Raw genomic sequence first — 21,573 nt, forward strand, 5'->3', positions numbered from 1 at the left:
TGATTGACTTACTACAACCCTACAGATGGGAGTCGACCTATCTATGGGTATCTCTAGAAGTGTGTTCTCTCTATACATCCATACCCCACAAAGTAGAGCTCCAGGCAGTTGCACACAATACAAATCCCACTTTGAATACACTACAGATAGACTTTATAATTTCAGCCACCAAGTTTTGCTTAGAACATAATTATTTCACCTTTGACGGTCAGTTTTAGTTACAAAAACAGGGTACGGCCATGGGAGCAAATTTTGCACCGAGTTACGCAAATTTGACCATGGGACTGTGGGAGACCAGGTGTGTTTGGGCTAACAACCCCTTTTTGGCACACCTGATCTTCTACGGTCGCTACATTGATGATATTATCATAATTTGGGATGGCCCTCCAAGTTCAGTCAATGATTTTATCACATTCTGTAATAACAATTCTTTTGGGTTATCATTTACTTCGGTTATGGATCCGGAGTCCATTTGTTTTTGGATTTGGAATTATTTCATATCAATAATCTGATTGCTACCAAAAATTATACCAAACCTACGGCTGGAAACTCCTTTTTACATTACTCCAGCTGTCATCACCCCAGGTGGATTAACAATATACCCAAAAGCCAATTTAATCGCTTAAGGAATAACTGTAACAGACTAGAGGACTACAGTTCCCAATGTACCACTCTTCAAAATAAGTTTATTGATAAGGGCTACCTGACCAATAGGGATGAGCTTCGAGTTCGAGTCGAACTCATGTTCTACTCGAACATTGGCTGTTCGCAAGTTCACCGAACAGCGAACAATTTGGGGTGTTCGCGGCAAATTCGAATGCCGCGGAACACCCTTTAAAAGTCTATGGGAGAAATCAAAAGTGCTAATTTTAAAGGCTTATATGCAAGTTATTGTCATAAAAAGTGTTTGGGGACCCGGGTCCTGCCCCAGGGGACATGGATCAATGCAAAAAAAAGTTTTAAAAACGGACGTTTTTTCAGGAGCAGTGATTTTATTAATGCTTAAAGTCAAACAATAAAAGTGTAATATCCCTTTAAATTTCGTACCTGGGGGGTGTCTATAGTATGCCTGTAAAGGGGCGCATGTTTCCTGTGTTTAGAACAGTCTGACAGCAAAATGACATTTGGAAGGAAAAAACTCATTTAAAACTACCCGCGGCTATTGCATTGCCGACAATACACATAGAAGTTCATTGATAAAAACGGCATGGGAATTCCCCACAGGGGAACCCCGAACCAAAATAAAAAAAAAAAAAATGATGTGGGGGTCCCCCTAAATTCCATACAAGGCCCTTCAGGTCTGGTATGGATATTAAGGGGAACCCCAGCCAAAATTTAAAAAAAAAATTGACGTGGGGTTCCCCCTAAATTCCATACCAGACCCTTCAGGTCTGGTATGGATTTTAAGGGGAACCCCGCGCCAAAAAAAAAAAAAAAAACGGCGTGGGGTCCCCCTAAAAATCCATACCAGACCCTTATCCGAGCACGCAACCTGGCAGGCCGCAGGAAAAGAGGGGGGGACGAGAGTGCGCCCCCCCCCTCCTGAACCGTACCAGGCCACATGCCCTCAACATTGGGAGGGTGCTTTGGGGTAGCCCCCCAAAACACCTTGTCCCCATGTTGATGAGGACAAGGGCCTCATCCTCACAACCGTGGCCGGTGGTTGTGGGGGTCTGCGGGCGGGGGGCTTATCGGAATCTGGAAGCCCCCTTTAACAAGGGGACCCCCAGATCCCGGCCCCCCCCCTGTGTGAAATGGTAAGGGGGTACTTACCCCTACCATTTCACTAAAAAACTGTCAAAAATGTTAAAAATGACAAGAGACAGTTTTTGACAATTCCTTTATTTAAATGCTTCTTCTTTCTTCCTTCATCTTCTTCTTCTTCTGGTTCTTCTGGCTCTTCTGGTTCTTCCTCCGGCGTTCTCGTCCAGCATCTTCTCCGCGGCGTCTTCTATCTTCTTCTCCTCGGGCCGCTCCGCACCCATGGCATGAGGGGAGGCTCCCGCTCTTCTCTTCATCTTCTTCTCTTCTTCATCTTCTTCTTCATCTTCTTCTTCATCTTCTTCTTCTTCTTCTCTTCTTCATGTCTTCTCCGGGCTGCTCCGCAGCCATGCTGTGGCATGGAGGGAGGCTCCCGCTGTGTGACGGCGTCTCTTCGTCTGACGGTTCTTAAATAACGGGGGCGGGGCCACCCGGTGACCCCGCCCCCTCTGACGCACGGTGACATGACGGGACTTCCCTGTGGCATTCCCCGTGACGTCACAGGGAAGTCCCGTCAAGTCACCGTGCGTCAGAGGGGGGCGGGGTCACCGGGTGGCCCCGCCCCCCGTTATTTAAGAACCGTCAGACGAAGAGACGCCGTCACACAGCGGGAGCCTCCCTCCATGCCACAGCATGGCTGCGGAGCGGCCCGGAGAAGACATGAAGAAGAGAAGAAGAAGAAGAAGATGAAGAAGAAGATGAAGAAGAAGATGAAGAAGAGAAGAAGATGAAGAGAAGAGCGGGAGCCTCCCCTCATGCCATGGGTGCGGAGCGGCCCGAGGAGAAGAAGATAGAAGACACCGCGGAGAAGATGCTGGACGAGAACGCCGGAGGAAGAACCAGAAGAGCCAGAAGAACCAGAAGAAGAAGATGAAGGAAGAAAGAAGAAGCATTTAAATAAAGGAATTGTCAAAAACTGTCTCTTGTCATTTTTAACATTTTTGACAGTTTTTTAGTGAAATGGTAGGGGTAAGTACCCCCTTACCATTTCACACAGGGGGGGGCCGGGATCTGGGGGTCCCCTTGTTAAAGGGGGCTTCCAGATTCCGATAAGCCCCCCCGCCCGCAGACCCCCACAACCACCGGCCACGGTTGTGAGGATGAGGCCCTTGTCCTCATCAACATGGGGACAAGGTGTTTTGGGGGGCTACCCCAAAGCACCCTCCCAATGTTGAGGGCATGTGGCCTGGTACGGTTCAGGAGGGGGGGGGCCGCACTCTCGTCCCCCCCTCTTTTCCTGCGGCCTGCCAGGTTGCGTGCTCGGATAAGGGTCTGGTATGGATTCTTAGGGGGACCCCACGCCGTTTTTTTTTTTTTTTTTGGCGCGGGGTTCCCCTTAAAATCCATACCAGACCTGAAGGGTCTGGTATGGAATTTAGGGGGAACCCCACGTCAATTTTTTTTTAAAATTTTGGCTGGGGTTCCCCTTAATATCCATACCAGACCTGAAGGGCCTTGTATGGAATTTAGGGGGACTCCCACATCATTTTTTTTTTTTAATTTTGGTTCGGGGTTGCCCTGTGGGGAATTCCCATGCCGTTTTTATCAATGAACTTCTATGTGTATTGTCGGCAATGCAATAGCCGCGGTAGTTTTAAATGTGTTTTTTCCTTCAAAATGTCATTTTGCTGTCAGACTGTTCTAAACACGGGAAACATGCGCCCCTTTACAGGCATACTATAGACACCCCCCAGGTATGAAATTTAAAGGGATATTACACTTTTATTGTTTGACTTTAAGCATTATTAAAATCACTGCTCCTGAAAAAACGGCCGTTTTTAAAACTTTTTTTTGCATTGATTCATGTCCCCTGGGGCAGGACCCAGGTCCCCAAACACTTTTATTGACAATAACTTGCATATTAGCCTTTAAAATTAGCACTTTTGATTATTCATGTTCGTGTCCCATAGACTTTAACGGTGTTCGCGTGTTCGAACGAATTTTTTTCCTGTTCGCATGTTCTGGTGCGAACCGAACAGGGGGGTGTTCGGCTCATCCCTACTGACCAATATCATCAGTGAAGCTGCCTCATTTTATCATACAGATACTCTACCTACTTCCAAGATACAGAACTCTGAATCGGTAACTAGATTCGTTACGCAGTATCATGCTAGCCATAAAAAATGGAACACATCTTTAAAAAACACTGGTCAATTTTGACTCAGGATCCCCATTTATCATCTTCCTTACCCACTGTACCCAAATTTGCTTACCGTAGGGCCCCCAACATCAAAGCTAAAATTGCTCCTAGTAAAATTCAGATCACAAATAAATCCACCACACTCAGACAAATCACTCTTATCCCACTAGTGGGGATATGCATCGTTGTAAAAAAGCGTTATGCCTCACCTGTGCCCATGTTACACATGGGAAAAAAACCTTTGTGGCCAATGGAAAAAACTTCACTCGCAAATCCTTTTTCAATTGTGCTACTACATACGTGATATACTGCATATCTTGTCCATGTGGGCTATTGTATGTTGGTAGAACTATCAGGACTTTACACACGAGGTTTGGAGAGAACAGACGAGCTGTCCAAGCCAACAATCCCTTATATAGCACTACCCGCCACTTCGCTACCCATCATCAACAAAACATTTTTGATCTTAATGTGTGGATTATTGAATCCTATATCCCATATCTGATAAATTTACTCTAGCTGAGAGGTTTCAGCGTTTATGCAGGCAGGAGACTTTTTGGATATACATGTTGAACAGTATGACACCTAATGGCCTCAATGAAGAAATAGAGATTAACACAGTAATATAATTTTGGTCACTATTACTGTTACAGCTATATAAACATGGTCATTACTATTGTTTTTCATATAAATTATGGTCACCATTATCTTTATGTGTTCAAATTGTTGATAGATATTTATTTATATCATTCCAGGCTTCTATGGGCTTCTCTTCCTCACCTACCTTCCTCCATATCATTTATTCACAACTTCTTCCAGTCCTAGTGCACTTATCTTTTATCTTCTAGTGTACGTTTTCTTCCTTCTATTATTTCATCAGGTGGGTAAGTAAATATGGTGGGATATAGACATGCATCCTTAGGATATGGACTTCCACCATAATGTCATATCCAGGTTTGTAGATATGTATACATGCATATACATATTTAACAGACCACCAGATCATTCTATGTGTATGTTCTTTGATGCAAGCCCATATGTGAAGGTTGCCCTATCTATGCACATGCATATATGTGCTTTCTATTCATTTTTTACATCCCATTTGTTTTCCATGGACACATGGACTAACATGCGCATGTTATGTGTGCATTATTGTCCAGACACCTGTCCATTCTGTGTAGCATCTCTCTACCTTAAATTTTCTTTTGATTTATACATATCTTTGTCCTGGTCCTCTTACATATACCTCTATGCGCTATACATGTGCGCACATTTATGTGCATATGCATGTATAGAAGTCCTTTTCCTTTCTAGATTTAAATGGTCTTAACTTTTATATGCTTCTAATATAGTTAAAACTAATAATTATTTATCCAGAGTCTATTAGCTTACTAGTTTGCTCATCTGATCATTTATATACTAAAAATCCGATTAGTTTTTCATGGTCAACACAGATTTATTTAGTTATCATAATCATAAACTCATCTATTTTCTATGATTGAATTAGTATGTATACTCCAACTAATATTACATTTCACGTATTGATTTGCCCATTAATAGGTTTTTTGTATCATCCATACTTTTGTTGTATATGCTGTTCTATATGCTTTTCTTTATCTTTATCTCTTTTTCTTTATGTGCTAAGGTATGAGTTTTAAATATGTTTAATATTTTTTTTTTTTTTTTTTAATATTTCCAACAATTTTCAACATCTTTTAACATCCTTTCGTATGTTTCTATATTTTAAGCATTATTTGCACTCATCTTTATGTAGATTCACTGGCTCGTTATAGCTGACGCCGTCGCTTAGCGACCGGCGTCAGCCTATATATGATGGACAGTGCCCATTAGCCTATTAGATCTGAAGAAAATGCGGATGCATTGAAATGCGTCATCTGACACGTCCAGACATCATTTCCGCTGCCTAGCTTCAAGTTGTGCGCTCCACTCTGGTCCTCTTCCGGTTCCGGTTTCCGGTGATTGAAACGAACAACGCACAGCCTTTGCTGACATCTGGGCTTTCTTGTACCCCCCATTGCAGCGCTCCCACCGGCCAAAGATTACAGACCTCAGACTGTCTACCAACATCTTTTGGACAGCTTTCTTCATATCACTGGGACCCTCCACTGTGAACAGCTGCGGATTTTCTATGGACAGTTTGCATGTGTTTACATGCCTAACTCTCATTGAGTAATTGTGAGTAGCCATTTGGCCACCTTTTTATATTCACCTATTAAAGTTGTATTTGATACTGCATTTAGATTGGCGCACCTTGTCTCCATTTACATTGTCTTTCAGAGTAACTGCTTCTACTCTCAAGGGAGCTGCCGCTGGTGCTCATCGTCATTTTCATTCAATTTTTATTCATCATTTGGGACTCTCTCCTTTTTACATGTGTATATGTGTATATATACACTACCTCTTCATATATAAAAAATTATATATATATATTACGGTTCTATACCACAAGTTTTTTTTAAATATTGGAAGTTTTAGACATCATCATGTATACATAATTTTTATTGCTTTCAATGTTTGGGTGGTATTTACGCCATTTTCCCTTTTTTTCTATACAAAGGAAAGGGCGCTTTAATTTTTATTTTTTCCTTTTTTTTGTTTTTTGTTTTTACACTGTCCCTTGAATTTTCTTTTTTTTATCACTTTTATTCCTATTACATTACATTACATTTTTATTCCCTTGTGATAAAAATAAGAATGACAGGTCCTCTTTATGGAGAGATCTGGGGTCATAAAGACCCCAAATCTCTGTTTTACCTTTAAAAGCAAAAGTTAAAAAAAAAAGGTTTTAACCTTTTGCTTTAAATAAATAGTTTACTTCCACCCTGGACCAGAAGTGACTTCATGACGTCGCTCTGGTCCTCCAAACCCATAGAGACGATCAAAGACGATCTAGACTTTTATCACCTCTGTGATCAGCCAGCCGCACTGTCGGATCATTTCTCGGGTGAGCCGGCAGAAACGCTAACCCCCAGAAACACCAGCGAGCGGCAAGAGGGGACTCCCCCCTCCCGCTGCTTCTGAAAGCGTTTCAGCTGCTCATGAGCTGCTTAGAATGCTTTCAAGATAAACAATACCAAGGTTACAATACCAGGGTTATGGCTGATATCTTTAGCCATAATTCTGGTAAACCACTTGCAAACTGCAACGTACAGTATATATATATATGTGTGTGTATTGCGGTCGCCAAGTGCTTAACTATGCCTTTTTAAGCCTTTCCCACTGTTAGCACAGTTTGACCACACCCACAATTTTGGTGCCCATCGTTCCAGGTGCACCACTGATTAGGAACAAGAGGATCTCCCACAGGATTTTTATAAAAATTCACCTGGTCAGGAAGGGGGTAAAAGTGCCTGTAGGCAAGTGGTTAATCAGTACAGTATTCATCCAAAAAAATCAGAAGACCAAGACCACACATGCTCAGAACTGAAAGAATACATTACAATACAATACAACACATTACATCACTTCCGAAATTGTATTCTGTCGTACAGGAATTTTCGTAAATATAGTAACCTCTTTATTTTCGATATAAGACTAGTATGCAAAAAAAAAAAAAAAAACGGATGATCATTCGTATAATAGTCTCACCGTGTGTACAAGGCATAAATGCCACCACCGGTGAGAAAAGTAGAGCTCCCAAGAGACATTACAAACAGAGGGCAGCAGTGATTTTAGGGTTAGATTACACAGAGCCTTTTATTATATATTAGAATGCTTCAGCACAATGCATTTCATGCCAAGGAGAAAAGGCAGTTAACAATTAATTTAATTTCCAGGAATCTTGCATTATCCCTGCTAACTGTAGGTATTGTAGCAACATTCATTGTCACTTGTCAGAAAAAGTTCTGAAAACAGACAGTTAATTAAACTGTTTTTAATAATATTAATTGAGGGAAGCAGTTGTAAAAGACTCCTGTTAATCTATAGCTTCAGGTGTATAATGGTTGGTCTAGGTCTTCTACTGGATGCAACGCTCTTTTAACTAAATTTGTAATAATGAGATTGGTTGTCTTGTGTGCAGTTATTTACACAGGCTGGCTTTTCACTTTTCAGGCAATAAAGCTAGAATTTAAGCATCTTTTAAAGTAGAATTATGAAGGAAGATTCAGTCCCACACTCCAAGTAGCCGTCGGAAAGTTTTATTGTTACACCATTAAAATCAGAACATGGGAACAGAACAAGGTAACCTGGCCAACAGCCGTTTCATTCGCTTTGCTTGTGCTTTTTCAAAGTTGTGGATGATCTTTACATGTGTCAGCCGTAGACACATAAAATATAGAAAATGAATGAAAAAAAAATTAATTAGACTTTTATTGTAAATGGGTAGGATTGTTTAGAACACTGAACAGTCAAACGGGTTCTCCATTGTTTTTTTAGTCTCCACTACCCACTTTGTCTGGCCCTTATCATTCCCCAAGCAACCTGTTTATTCTGAGTGTAGAGGAGGCATATTCTTTTTTTAAAGCGATATTAACATTTTTTTTGTTTTAATAACAAACATGTTATACTTACCTGCACTGTGCAGTGGTTTTGCACAGAGCAGCCCGATCGTCCTCCTCTCAGGCCCCCTGCCGGCTCTCCTGGCTTCTCCTTCCCGCCAAGTGCCCCCATAGCAAGCAGCTTGCTATGGGGGCAGCAAAGCAGGCTTACTCCCGAGCCACTGCTCCATGTGTCCATTCACACACGGAGCGTGGCTGGGTCCCACCCCCGCTCTCTCCTAGAAGGCTCACTGGCTGTGATTGGCAGTAAGGGGAGCCAATGGCTTGCGCTGCTGTCTCAGCCAATAAGGTGGGAGTGACCCGGGAGAGCCGATGCTCTTGTTCGCATTTCTGGATTGAGATGGGGCTCAGACATTTTAGGGGGGCTGGGGGCTCTGCTGCACACAGAAGGTTTTTTACCGTCATGCATAGAATGCATGAAGACAAAAAAACTTGAGATTTTTGAACCACTTTAATTTGTTAGTCAAGTCCATCTAAATTGGTTAGTGCATCTAACACATGTGCTCTCCGCATGTTGACAATGTCCGGGGGGGAGGGGGGGTGTCTCCATCGCTTCTACATAAAGTGAAGTGACCCCAAGGTAGAATGTGTGTTTTCTTGCACAATCACCAGGTGAAAATAAAGGAAAAAAGACTTTTAAAAAGAAAATGAATACAGCCACCACATTTAAGGAATGGTAAGATGCAATAAATTTAGGCACGTTATAAGGGACACAGGATGAAGTAATTGAGACACATCAAAACATCCTAAAGCACTCCAAGTGAGGAGTGGGCAACACAGAAAACAAAGCACCAACAGGTTCACACAGCCAGCTAAAGAACCAGCAGATCAGGATGGCAATAGAAGAGGCCTGAACATTCACCCGGGAAAACCTGACATGTGATTCAAAAACTAGGGGACAGCCCTGCAAATCTGAAAACGGACACCTAATGCTGAAAAGCCCATGGAGCACTGATCTAGTGGAGTGTGTGTTTACAGGGAATGGTCTAGTCTTCTTCTTTATTCTATAGGCTTTAACCACTTTAACCTGGAAAGAATTTACCCCCTTCCTGACCAGGCCATTTTTTGCAATATGGCACTGTGTGGTTTTAACTGATAATTGCGCAGTCGTGCGATGATGTACCCAAACAAAATTTATGCCCTTTTTTTCCACAAATAGGGCTTTCTTTTGGTGGTATTTGATCCCCTCTGCGGTTTTTATTTGTCACGCTATAAACAAAAGAAGAGCGACCATTTTGAAAAACAACACAATGGGGGTTATTTACTAAAGGCAAACCCTCTTTGCACTGCAAGTGCACTTGGAAGTAAAGTCACTGTAGATCCGAGAGGGATATGCAAGGAACATAAAAAACAGCATTTTAGCTTGCACGTGATTGGATGATAAAATCAGCACTGCTTCCCCTAATTTCAGATCTACCCCTTAGATTTAGAGCGACTGCACTTCCAAGTGCACTTGCAGTGCAAAGTGGATTTACCTTTCGTAAATAATCCCCAATATCTTTTACTTTTTGCTATAATAAATAACCCAATTTAAAAAAAAAAGTTTCCTCAGTTTAGGCCGATATGTATTCTTCTACATATTTATGGTAAAAAAATTCGCAATGAGCGAATATTGATTGGTTTTAGCGAATATTGATTGGTTTGCGCAAAAGTTATAGCGTCTACAAAATAGGGTATAGTTTTATGGCATTTTTATTATTATTATTTTTTACTAGTAATGGCGGCGATCAGAAATTTTTATTGGGACTGCGATATTGCCACAGACAAATCGGACACTTTTGACACATTTTTGGGACCAGTGACATTTATAAGGCAATCAGTGCTAAAAAATGCACTAATTACTGTATGCAGGGAAGGGGTTAACACTAGGGGGCGATCAAGGGGTTAACTGTGTTCCCTAAGTGTGTTCTAACTGTGGGGGGGATGGGACTGACTAGGGGAGGAGAGAGATCATTGTTCCTACTTAGTAGGAGCACACAATCTGTGTCCTCTCCCCTGACAGTACCGGGATTTGTGTGTTTACACAGATTCCAGTTCTCGTTCTGTCACGAACAATCGTGGTCATCGTGCCTCGCATCGGCTGTGGGGACACGCTGCGAGCGCACGCACGCCTCCTACAGCATCTTAAAGGGCCGATGTACAGCTATGACGGCTCGCCCAGGGGAGCCATCTTGTCGCAGTATAACTGCGGCGGCTGGTCGGAAACCAGTTAATGATTAGTTGCAGAATCCATCTAACGACAGTGGAGTAAACAGCAACCTGTCCCCTACAGGGCTCCTCTTCTCACATCACCAGTCAAATGCCAATACCACATGTGATGATATAGCTATGCACTTACCATCATGTGCGGACCTCTTAATCTACAGATGGTCTACACAAGCCTGCTGCAGAATATCTGGACTCACATCCAAATCACTAATATGGCAACTCCCCTCTAATAGGTCATCAGTGTAAGAACACCACCTTCTCTTTTGACTCCAGTGTCTCCAAATAAAAGCAAATTAAGTATTTCTTTAGGCCTGAATGTTCACCTGGTAAAACTTAATGAACAGGTGATCAAAAATCTAGGGGACAGCCCTGCAAATCTGAAAACAGATGTCTAATGCTGTGAAGCCCATAAAGCACTGATCTAGTGAAGTGTGTGTTTACTGGGAACGGTGGAGCCTTGTCCTTTAGTCTATAGGCTTTAATGATGAGTTGCAGAATCTATCTAACTATAGTGGAATAAAAAGCAACCTGTCCCCTACAGGGCCATTCAGGAATGATAAACAGTGTCAAATTGTCTAAATGGAACTATAGCTGAGAGATAGAATTGAACAGCGTGTACCACATTCAGACAATGTACGGAGATCAATGAACAATGTCCCAGTTACGGTCAAAGGAAGAAACCTTGTCTCTGTGTAGTAGTAAGAAAAAGTTCTGTACAGGTTACCCGGAACACAGAACAACAACACAGAAACTCACCTTACAGAAATGGCAGCAATGAGGAAGGCAACCTTGTGAGTAAAAGTAGACAGAGGAATATCCCTGATAGATTCAAAGGGTGATTTCTGAAGAATAGACAGAACAAAGCTGATGTCGCTCTTTGTCACAAGGGGGGCATATAAAAAGGTATAATGAGAGTGCCACCCTGTACAAAGACCTTCTCTAAAGAGCGAGAAGCAAGCATTGTTGGAAAAGGAACCAGAGAAAACGATTGTTATCCCTTGATGGTACTCAAGGTCAAATGTTGATCCAGATACAACTGCAAATAAAAATAGGATTTGTCCTACAGAATACTCTCTGGGATAGAAGTTCCATGCCTCACAACATGTGAAATACGCCTTCCAGGTGCAATAGCAGACCTGCAAGAATGCATGAGGTTCTTCTTAAGCCAGGATCTGATCTTCTTCTCTTTGACCTGCAAGTTTTCTGGTTCTTCCATGATGGTTCCATGATGGTTTATGTAAGCCATTGCTATGGCATTGTCTGATTGAATTCTACTTGCAGACCTCACAAATGAGAGTCCAGTGTTGAAAATATAAGCAAGTCCCTCTGAGCTCCAAAATTTTGATCGGGAGTCAAGCTTTCTCCAACAACCATGCACAGATTTAATCTAGAACTGTTCTATAGCCCCGCAGGAAGGCATTCTGCATGAGAACTTTACAAACCTATCGAAGGAAGAATTTTCCTGATCCCAGCTTTGGACTTGTGATCCACCAGGCCAGGGCAAGTCTGTTTTTGTGAGTTAGATATATGAAACGGTCCAGAAACAGAGAATGCTTGTACCAAGCTGCCCGAATGTTGAGATGCAATAGTCTGAAGTGAAAATAGGCATATGGAACTACTTTGAAAAAGGCCACCATTAAAGCATGTTAAACCCAAAGCAAACAATCATTATATTGCAGCTTACCAATTCTTAGATGTGATGACTGCATTTGTTTTCTTTTTCAGGCTTTCTTAATTTCATCTGGTAATCTGGCCAGTACCGGTAAGTCTTTTGTTTTTCAACACAACAAGCTCTCCTGCAATTGCATTAGGCTACATTCACAAAAGGAATCTTCTGAATCCCGCTGTTGCTGTGAGTGGCTAGATGCGGTTGCCGGCCCTGTTCAGTATAATTACAAGTTGCCAATGGCCGACACTATTCAGGGCACAGATAGCAGTTACTTTGTGCGCGTCTGGCAGCAATCACCGCAGGTATTTGATGGCTGTGCAGACAGCTGTGAATAGCTGCGGCCACACCTAGCCACTCACAGCAGCAACAGGAATCGGAAGATTGCTTGTGTGAATTTAGCTTTAGATTGTTGAGACAAACCAATTGCCACTGACAGGGGTGCTTACAATGATCAGCATTTATTTATTCGTGTAAAACCTTTACTCCAACAGAAAAGAACAGTTTTTGTAACTGCTTGTGTGAGCTTTTGAGTTTGACTTTAATCCATTAGTGTATTGCCAGATCACCAGGAGGAAACACAAGTAAAAAAAGGCCTAAAAAAGAAAACAAATGCAGCCACCACATTTAAGGATTGGTAAGCTGCACTTATGTTATGACGCAGGGCTGTATTTAGACTACATTCTGCCTTCTGATACAGTAGCTCACTGCCCAGCTGTTAACTACTAACCCTGGCCTGTATCCTGACATTACCTCTAACTTATGTTCCTATACTACGCTTTCTGGCTGTTGCTGACCTTTGCCTGTATTCTTATGCTGTCCCTGCTTTTTGATTCAGTACTTCGCTGCCCGGTTGTTGATGACTTTTATCTTGTGTCCTGGCTTTGCTCTTTCTACTGATTGGGTGCTGTTGTGTTTCTGCCTCTGGTCCTTGCCCGGTGGTCCACAGTTGTGTGTGCCTTACATCCAACAGCTGGCGCTGCCTGCAATATCGGCTCTTGTGCCACTCTATGTCCCTACATCTCCTGTCACCACAGCCAGAGGTACCGGACAAGAAGTGCAAGAGAAGGACACAAACCCTTGAACCAGACAGCTAATGGAACATTAGCAGCACGGGCAAGTTTCAGAGCAGTGACTGAGAGGGAGATTAAGGAGATTAAGGATACCTGCACACTAGGCTTAAATATGCATTGGCTGGACAGGGCTGAATGCTGTACCAAGCAGCACCACATATTAGCACATTCTGAAAGACTTACCTTAAAAAGAAGCACTCCAGCAGTGCACTGACACTGCTGCCAGGGCTTCCATCTTCACCAAGTCTTTCTACCAGGTTCGCGGGCTCTGGCTGTTTGAATGGCCGAGCCGCTATTACATCACACCTGAGCATGTGCACAGGAACCACAATCACAGCACAACACTCTGAATGGATACACTGTCGATTCAGAGCACAGTGCGCATGGGCTGGTGACATCAATGGCTGCAGGAATATCTCCTAAACGGTGCACATTTTGGAGATATTCTTGTTTCAAAAGCAATTAAAGACAAAAAGGTACATTTTTATTTTTATTTTTTATTTTTGCATAAACATTTTATTGAATGTTTTTTTTAAAAGATATAGGACAAACACAAGAGAAAATGCCACATACATTGCATAGTCATGTAAATGAACATTGTTAAACCAATAAGGTAAGAAAAATTAACATTGTCTATCGTAAAATGAGATTAGTGTCTTATATCCACAAGACCCCACTGCAATAATAAACCAATATATACAAAACTATCGATCCTTTAGCCCCTACTTCTGGGAATCATACCCAAGCTAATGAGGACCAATGCATAAAAATGTGAAGAATCTGACTAAAAAGTGTAGCCATCTTAGGTCCTTTCCTAATCTACTACCTACCCTCACCGGGTTAAAAAAAAAGGGGGGGAGGGGGAGGCCAGGAGAGGAAGAAGGGAAAAGCATAGGGCAAAAGTAAGGAATCGAGAGGGGGTGAGATCACCACCAGCTGCCCTCTCCATCCATCCTTGCCAAGTGTATGTAGGAAAGCTATGTCATGGCAGATGTGCGACTGGACCCAGCACGATTCTACATCACGCTGATATGCCCAGATATCAGTGAATAGCTTACTGTAGTGCTTGATATGAACTTGAACCTTGATAGGTTATCCAGGGCACCCAAGTGTCAGAGTATTTAGAGAGTTTGTCAAGAGTTATATGGATCAGCTCCTCTATCTCTGCTATGCGGTCAATGCGCTGGAGCCACTCCTTCATTGAAGGAGGGTCTTTGGATCTCCAATATACTTGGATGCATAGCCTAGCAGCATTGATCATGTGCATAGCAACTGATTTGTAGTAGCACTTTTGAGATATCTTTTAATGATGCAAAAGGGATTTGTACAGGTGAGAACAGGTGAGTTTCTTCACTCCAATGGGAGTGAAGAAACCACCAATATTGTATCATGAACCTTCTGCCAGTAAGATTGGATTATTGGGCATTCACACGTAATGTGGAGGAGAGAGCCTTTCTCTTTGCCACATCTCCAACAACAGTCGGGGACAGAAGGGGTAAATTTGTGAATCAGATATAGTCATCTGTACCACCGTGTCTTCATTTTATATGCATTTTCTTCAGTTGAAACATTCAAGGATCCTTTATGAATGTATAAATGGATGCGTTCCCAGTTGGCCTCCCCCAGCTCGATCCCCAGTGCATTCTCCCAGAATGCGTGCTCCGCACAGAAGCATAAAGCGTTGACATCACATGACTTTGGGGGGAAGATTGGGAACAGAGTGATTCAAACACCGTGGGTGTCTTGGTGAAGCCTGCTCTACTAGATGGACAGTCCATATAGTGTTGGAGATGCATATATGACCAGAAGGGCAAGGAACCTGTGTTAGATAACTCAGCCAGCTCATTGAGTCTTATTAATCGGCCTCTATGATAAGAGTGTTTCGCCAGAATTTCTGTATATGGCCATTCCGCCGCTGGAAAGGTCCCAGATAGGCCTGGAGAGAAGAAGAGTAAGATTTCATCATTACTAGTTTAGACTAACTTATCCTCGCAGGTTTGTTGCACCAGAGGAAAGCTCTACACATGGATATGTACAATGCAAAGAAGGAAGGTGGCAAGCGAATTGGTATGGTCTGTAGCTTATAAAGCAAATGTGGAAGGACCCACATCTTTCTAATTGATGCACGACCAAACCATGAAATAGTGGGTACATCCCATCTTTGTAGGTCTCGTTGTAGAACTTGCAATTCCGTTTCTGCTGTAGAGTTCTGACAGGTCTGCTGGAAGTCGAATGCCTAAATAAGTCTGGCATTGGCTGGTTCTTTCTTTCGGGAGTGAGATATTCAATGCAAAGGACTTGAAATAATTAATTTTCAAGCTTGACAGGATTTTGAAGTGGTCAAAAAGTTTCATAAGGTTCGGGAGGGACGTCAGCGGAGAAGAAATGAAAAGCAGGACATCATCCACAAAAGCTGCTATCTTGTAAACCCGGTTGTGTACACTTATGCTCCTAATATCGAGGTGAGTTTGAATGCAGCAGAGAAGGGGTTCCAGTGTAAGAATGTACAACAGAGGGGAAAGAGGGCACCCTTGTCTGGTCCCATTGCGGATGGAGAAGGCGCTTGACAGGTGGCCATTAACTCTAACTTTAGCTCTGGGGTTGGCATATAGGGAGAGAATGAATGCTCTCATATGATTTCTGATTCCCAAAGCCCCCAGAACTGCCTCCATAAAGTCCCAGGCCACCCTGTCGAGCGCCTTCTCAGTGTCCATTGCGAGAAAGAAATCCTCTTGTCGACTAGAAGTGAGCACTCCTGAGTACTCCTTAGGCACAATTACATTTTTAAATAAAGAATAAATAAGATTGTTCTGATTTTTATCCTATAAAAAGCAAATCTTCACTTTTTGTGTTAAGGTTCACTTTAACATGCAGTACCTTTGTGTACTTGATATCTCCATGGATCACATATGAAGCTGTAAGTATAGTTAGCACAATTTGATAAACATGTAGAGCATACCTAGAAACAGTGCCCTGGTTATGTTGTACAATAAAGATATACAGTTAGGTCCATATATATTTGGACACAGGCACAATTTTATTTTTTTCAGGTATTTACCAAAACATATTCAAGCTATAGTAATATAATGGATATGGGCTGAAAGTGCACACTCTCACATGTACATCCAAATTGGAGGAAGGGTTTAGGAATTACATCTCTTAAGAATAGCCATCCCCCTTTTCAAGGGACCAAAAGTAATTGAACAATTAAATCAAAAGCTGTTTTATGGCCAGGTGTAGGCTATTCCTTCATTTCCTCATCAATTAAGCAGGTAAAATGTCTGGAGTTGATTCTAATGCCGCGTACACACGGTCGGACTTTTCGTCTACAAAAGTCCAACGGACGCCGACGGACTAAAGCTGGCTGGTAATCCCATCGTGTGTGGGCTTCTCCGGACTTTCAGCAGACTTTTTCAGCCTCAAATCCGACGGACTTTAGATTTGAAACATGCTTCAAATCTTTACGTCGTAACTACGACGGACCCCGAAATCCGCTCGTCTGTGTGCTAGTCCGACGGACAAAAACCCATGCTAGGGCAGCTATTGGCTACTGGCTATGAACTTCCTTATTTTAGTCCGGTGTACGTCATCACGTACGAATCCGTCGGACTTTTGTGTGGTCGTGTGTAGGCAAGTCCGTTCGTTAGAAAGTCTGCTGCAAGTCCGCCGAAAGTCCGCCGGAAGTCTGTCGGACAGGCTGTCGGACTTTTGTAGACGAAAAGTCCGACCGTGTGTACGCGGCATAAGTGTGGTATTTGCATTTGGAATCTATTGCTGTGAACCTGCATCATGAATTCAAAAGGAGGTGTCCATGCAAGTACAACAGGCCATTGTAAAGCTTCAAGAACTAAATAAAGCCATCAGAGAGATAGCAGCAACATTAGGAGTGGCCAAATCAACAGTTTGGTACGCACTGGGGAGCTCAGCAACATAAAAAGGCCTGGACGTCCACAGAAGACAACAGTGGTGGATGATCGCAGGGTCCTCTCTATGGTAAAGAAAAACCCATTCACAAAATCCAGACAAGTGAAAGACACTCTCCAGGAGGTGGATGTATCATTGCCAAAGTCTACAATCAAGAAAAGACTTCACGAGAGCAAATACAGAGGGTTCACCACAAGGTACAAACCATTCATAAGCCTGAAGAATAGAAAAGCCAGATTCAACTTTGAGAAAAAACATCTGAAAAAGCCAGACCAGTTCTGGAAAAGCATTCTTTGGATGGATGAAACTAAGATTAATCTGTACTAGAATGACCGGAAGAAAAAAGTGTGGAGAAGGCTTGGAACAGCTCATGATCCAAAGCACACAACATCATCTGTAAAACATGGTGGTGGCAGTGTGATGGCATGGGCATGCATGGCTTCCAGTGGCACTGGGTCATTGGTGTTTGTTGATGAAGTGACAGAAGACAGAAGCGGCTGGATGAAGTCTGCAGTGTTTAGTGATATACTGTGAGGTCAGATTAAGCCAAATGTAGCAAAGTTGATTGGATGGCGCTTCACAATACAGATTGACACAGTTAACACCTGAATAAACACTTTGAGTCTTTTGAAAGGTATGAAGATTAAAAAGGACCTGCAATAAATGTTGTAAATGTAAATTATCCCAATATATAACTGAGAATTCATTACGTAGAGAAAAAAATGTCTCAAAACTGATCAAACCTAAATAGCATAGGAGTGACATTGTAATAGACATTAGCTGGTGGACAAATTAAACTTCACTAGTAAAGAAAAAACCTTTTGGCTTTGTAGCTTAGAGGTCTTTTATTTTGCCATCATCTGTGCAATGAAAATACAGTTTTTTTAAATTGTGAAAGAATAGGTGCACTTTACAAAACAAGCTCACTAACACCCTCCGACTAATGCAAACACCTAAGGTATAAAGCCATATTATTTACAGGATATAGGTTTAATATCACAGAGGCCAGAGGAAAGATGTTAGTGAACTTTTAACAAAATAATGCTTATCCTTTGTTAACTGTGTTACTGGGATAGACAGAGTTTATTAGAAGGACTTGAATTCCTACCTTTAGTGGATAAATTGCTGCTCCAGGTTTGCAGACCTATACTACCTAAGCCTGGATATTTATTTTGGTAATCTCTGCAGGAGGGAAAATCAAAGTTCCAGTTTTCCTACAGCAGAGGTCACATGACCAGGACAAAAGTAAGCCTGGGGCAGCATTTTTTCCTGCTAGGGTAAGTATTTCAGCCATTCAGTTACTTTGTAACTACCTCAGACAGACATTACAGTAATGTAATATTCAACTACAATACCTAGTAGTAGTTCCTCCAAGAACCTTCCCAAGCTTCAACGGTTGTTAGGAACATACCCTAGCATATACAGTATATCCAGGGCTTTTTTTCTCAAACAAAAGGTGCAGGAACTCCCCCTTTCCGAGTCACCCCTTTTCTCTGCTCCTACCCACCTCCCAGTACCGTCCCTTTTAGACAATATATAACCAAGTATCATTTTGAGGTGCTAAGTGATTTGTATGGAATTTGGTAATGATATCAAGAAAAGCAGTAAAATAGATCCCCTGCAGCCAGCAACAATAGATCCCCCTAACAACAATGGACCGACCACAACAAAATTACCCCACCAGCAACAATAGACTCCCAGCAGCATCAACAGATCTCCGCACAGCCAGCATTAATAGTCTGTCTGGCTGCCATCAACAATAGACCTCTCCCCCAACAGTAGATCTCTTTCAGGAACATAAGACCCCCCAGCAACAATAGGTCCCCCACCAGCAACAATAGACCCCCCTTGCAAAAATAGATCCCCAGCAGTGAGCATCAATACCCTGCAGCACACCACAGCACCCCCTTGCCATTACATACAGTCAGTCCAAGAGGTGCCGGAACTGCGTTCCCCCGCGTTCCCGCTGAAAAAAAGCCCTGATGTATACCCACATGGGCATCAATCAATAGAGCTAGAGAATGCTACCTGAATAGTGTAACATCTTCAACATGTAGCGTGACAATAGGGGCCATTTACTAACTGTATGTAGTCTATCAATCTTATCACCCAAGATTTACAAAACTTTTAGCAAAGAATCATACATTTTTCCTATAAGCTTCCATTTAGAAAGATGTGTTTATTTTGCCCGAGAACATTGATAAGTAGACTCCTATATGTGAGTTTCTTTGTGACAACTCACCTGTTCATGCACTTCCTGGAATGGCCCCTAAAAGCGAACCTTCTATCTTGTAGGACAGAGTATTACTGTCCTCCCCACCTGCACATACCCACCTTTTATTTCCCTCTCTCACTGCTCAGTTTGACTCCCGGGAGAAGCATGGGGTAAGCAGCAGGTTACCACCTGGAGTTTACATAAGTTGAAGAGTCTCTCCCAATCCCTAGGTGACAGTGCCAAGTGCCTGAGCGTCCAATCATCAAGCACCAACAATGTCAGGTGGGAGGAAAAGGCGTGGGTCATGTGCTACTCTTCACTCCCAATGGTCAAATGAAGTGATGGGGTAGGACAGTGAGTATATACACAGCAGGGAGACCACAAGTTAAGGGAACAAGTTGATTTGACCTGCATGGGCAAATTATAGTTTAATTTTAAGAAACACCAATGATCCCTTTAAAATGTCACTAGACAAAAGAGAATAAGTGGCATATACCTGTGAAAAAAGATGATTAATACTTACCTTTCTGGTGGGTGGTAATTACTGTCTTCTCTCTCTTGCACAACAATGACTACCATTTGTAGAGTGAAGAATGTCATCACCCACCAGTAAGATAAGTATTCATCATCTCATTTTATTAACCACCTGTGGACCGCCCACTGTATATTATGGTGGCAGGGTGGCGGCTCTGTGCCAGTTCACGTACTTAGTACGTGATTTGACACTTCCATGTCTGGGGTGCGGGCGTGCCGCCGGCGACCCACTCCAGCTGTGATTATACACAGGGCTTGATTTCTGCCAGCACCTGACAATTGCCCAGGACACAGGCACAATGACAAGCTGCCTATGTAAATAAGGCAGAATGTCGTTCTGTCAGAAGGGAAGGCACTGATCCTAAGTTTCTGCAAAGCAGAAGCACAGATCTTTGCCTTCCCCTTGTCAAAGCACCTCCCACACAGTCACATGACACAGAGGAGGGAAAATGGCTAATTGAGCCCCTTTTGGACATTTTCACTTAGGGGTGTACTGTTTTTTGTAGCCAGCGATTTAGACATTAATGGCTGTGTGTTGAGTTATTTTGAGGGGACAGCAAATTTACACTGTTATACAAGCTGTACACTCACTACTTTACATTGTAGCAAAGTGTAATTTCTTCAGTGTTGTCACATGAAAAGATATAAAAAAATATTTAAAAATGTGAGGGGTGTACTCACTTTTGTGAGATATTGTGTGTATATATATATATATATATATATATATATATATATATATATATATATATTTATATATTTATATTATTTCAATGATTACACACTTAAACCCTGAGCCACATGGAGTACTGTGCAATGTGACAAAAGGAACAACCCATGGTTTATGTCCTACTTTGCAAAAATATTGCTTTCGTTATTAAATTGTATTAAATTAGTACAGAAAATAACATTTTAGAGATTCTAAACGTTAGTTATAACATTATTTTTTTGTTTTTTTTGCCAAAAAAAAGCTGCAGTTGCTATTCAAATCCAAAAGTAGCAAACATGCCTAAAAATATTAGAGCTGGCAATTAACTTTTGAAACATTTTTATTGACGTCAGTAGACTCTAATGTTACTCCCATCTTCACAAGTGCCCTCTGGCTTAAAGTGGTTTTAAAGGGAGAGCTTTGTATCTTAATTATAATGCAGTAAGGTAAAAAAAAACTTCTGCATGCAACTTCCCTCACAGCTCCCCCTAAATACCTAAACCCAATATTGATATATTGATGTGCATGAGAGCCGAGGTTCCCTTGGCTCTCTTGCTTCTCATTGTCTCAGATACAGCAGCAGGAGCCTTTGGCTCTCACTGCAGTCAGTCAGAGCCAGTGAGAGAACGGGAGGCAAGAGTGAGCCCCGCTCTGTGGGACAAGGCTCTGGAGCAATCAGACATTAGTGCCCCCAATGCAAGCGGCAGCTGGGGACCTGAGAAGAAGAGGATCTGGACTGCTCTGTGCAAAAGCATTACACAGAGCAGTATAACATGTGATCCATGTAGCATAGCCGAAACAGCGCTGGCTGAGGCCACACATTATC

The 21,573-nt window shown here is 42.3% G+C and overlaps 1 protein-coding gene across 1 annotated transcript in view; it reads right to left on the reverse strand.

The window, feature by feature from the left end:
• The window catches only part of PAPPA2 (pappalysin 2), a 440,517-nt gene that overhangs the window by 416,959 nt on the left and 1,985 nt on the right, over positions 1–21,573 (reverse strand). The window lies entirely within an intron of this gene.

Source organism: Aquarana catesbeiana, linkage group LG07, assembly GCF_042186555.1.
Source record: "Aquarana catesbeiana isolate 2022-GZ linkage group LG07, ASM4218655v1, whole genome shotgun sequence".
NCBI lineage: Eukaryota > Metazoa > Chordata > Amphibia > Anura > Ranidae > Aquarana > Aquarana catesbeiana.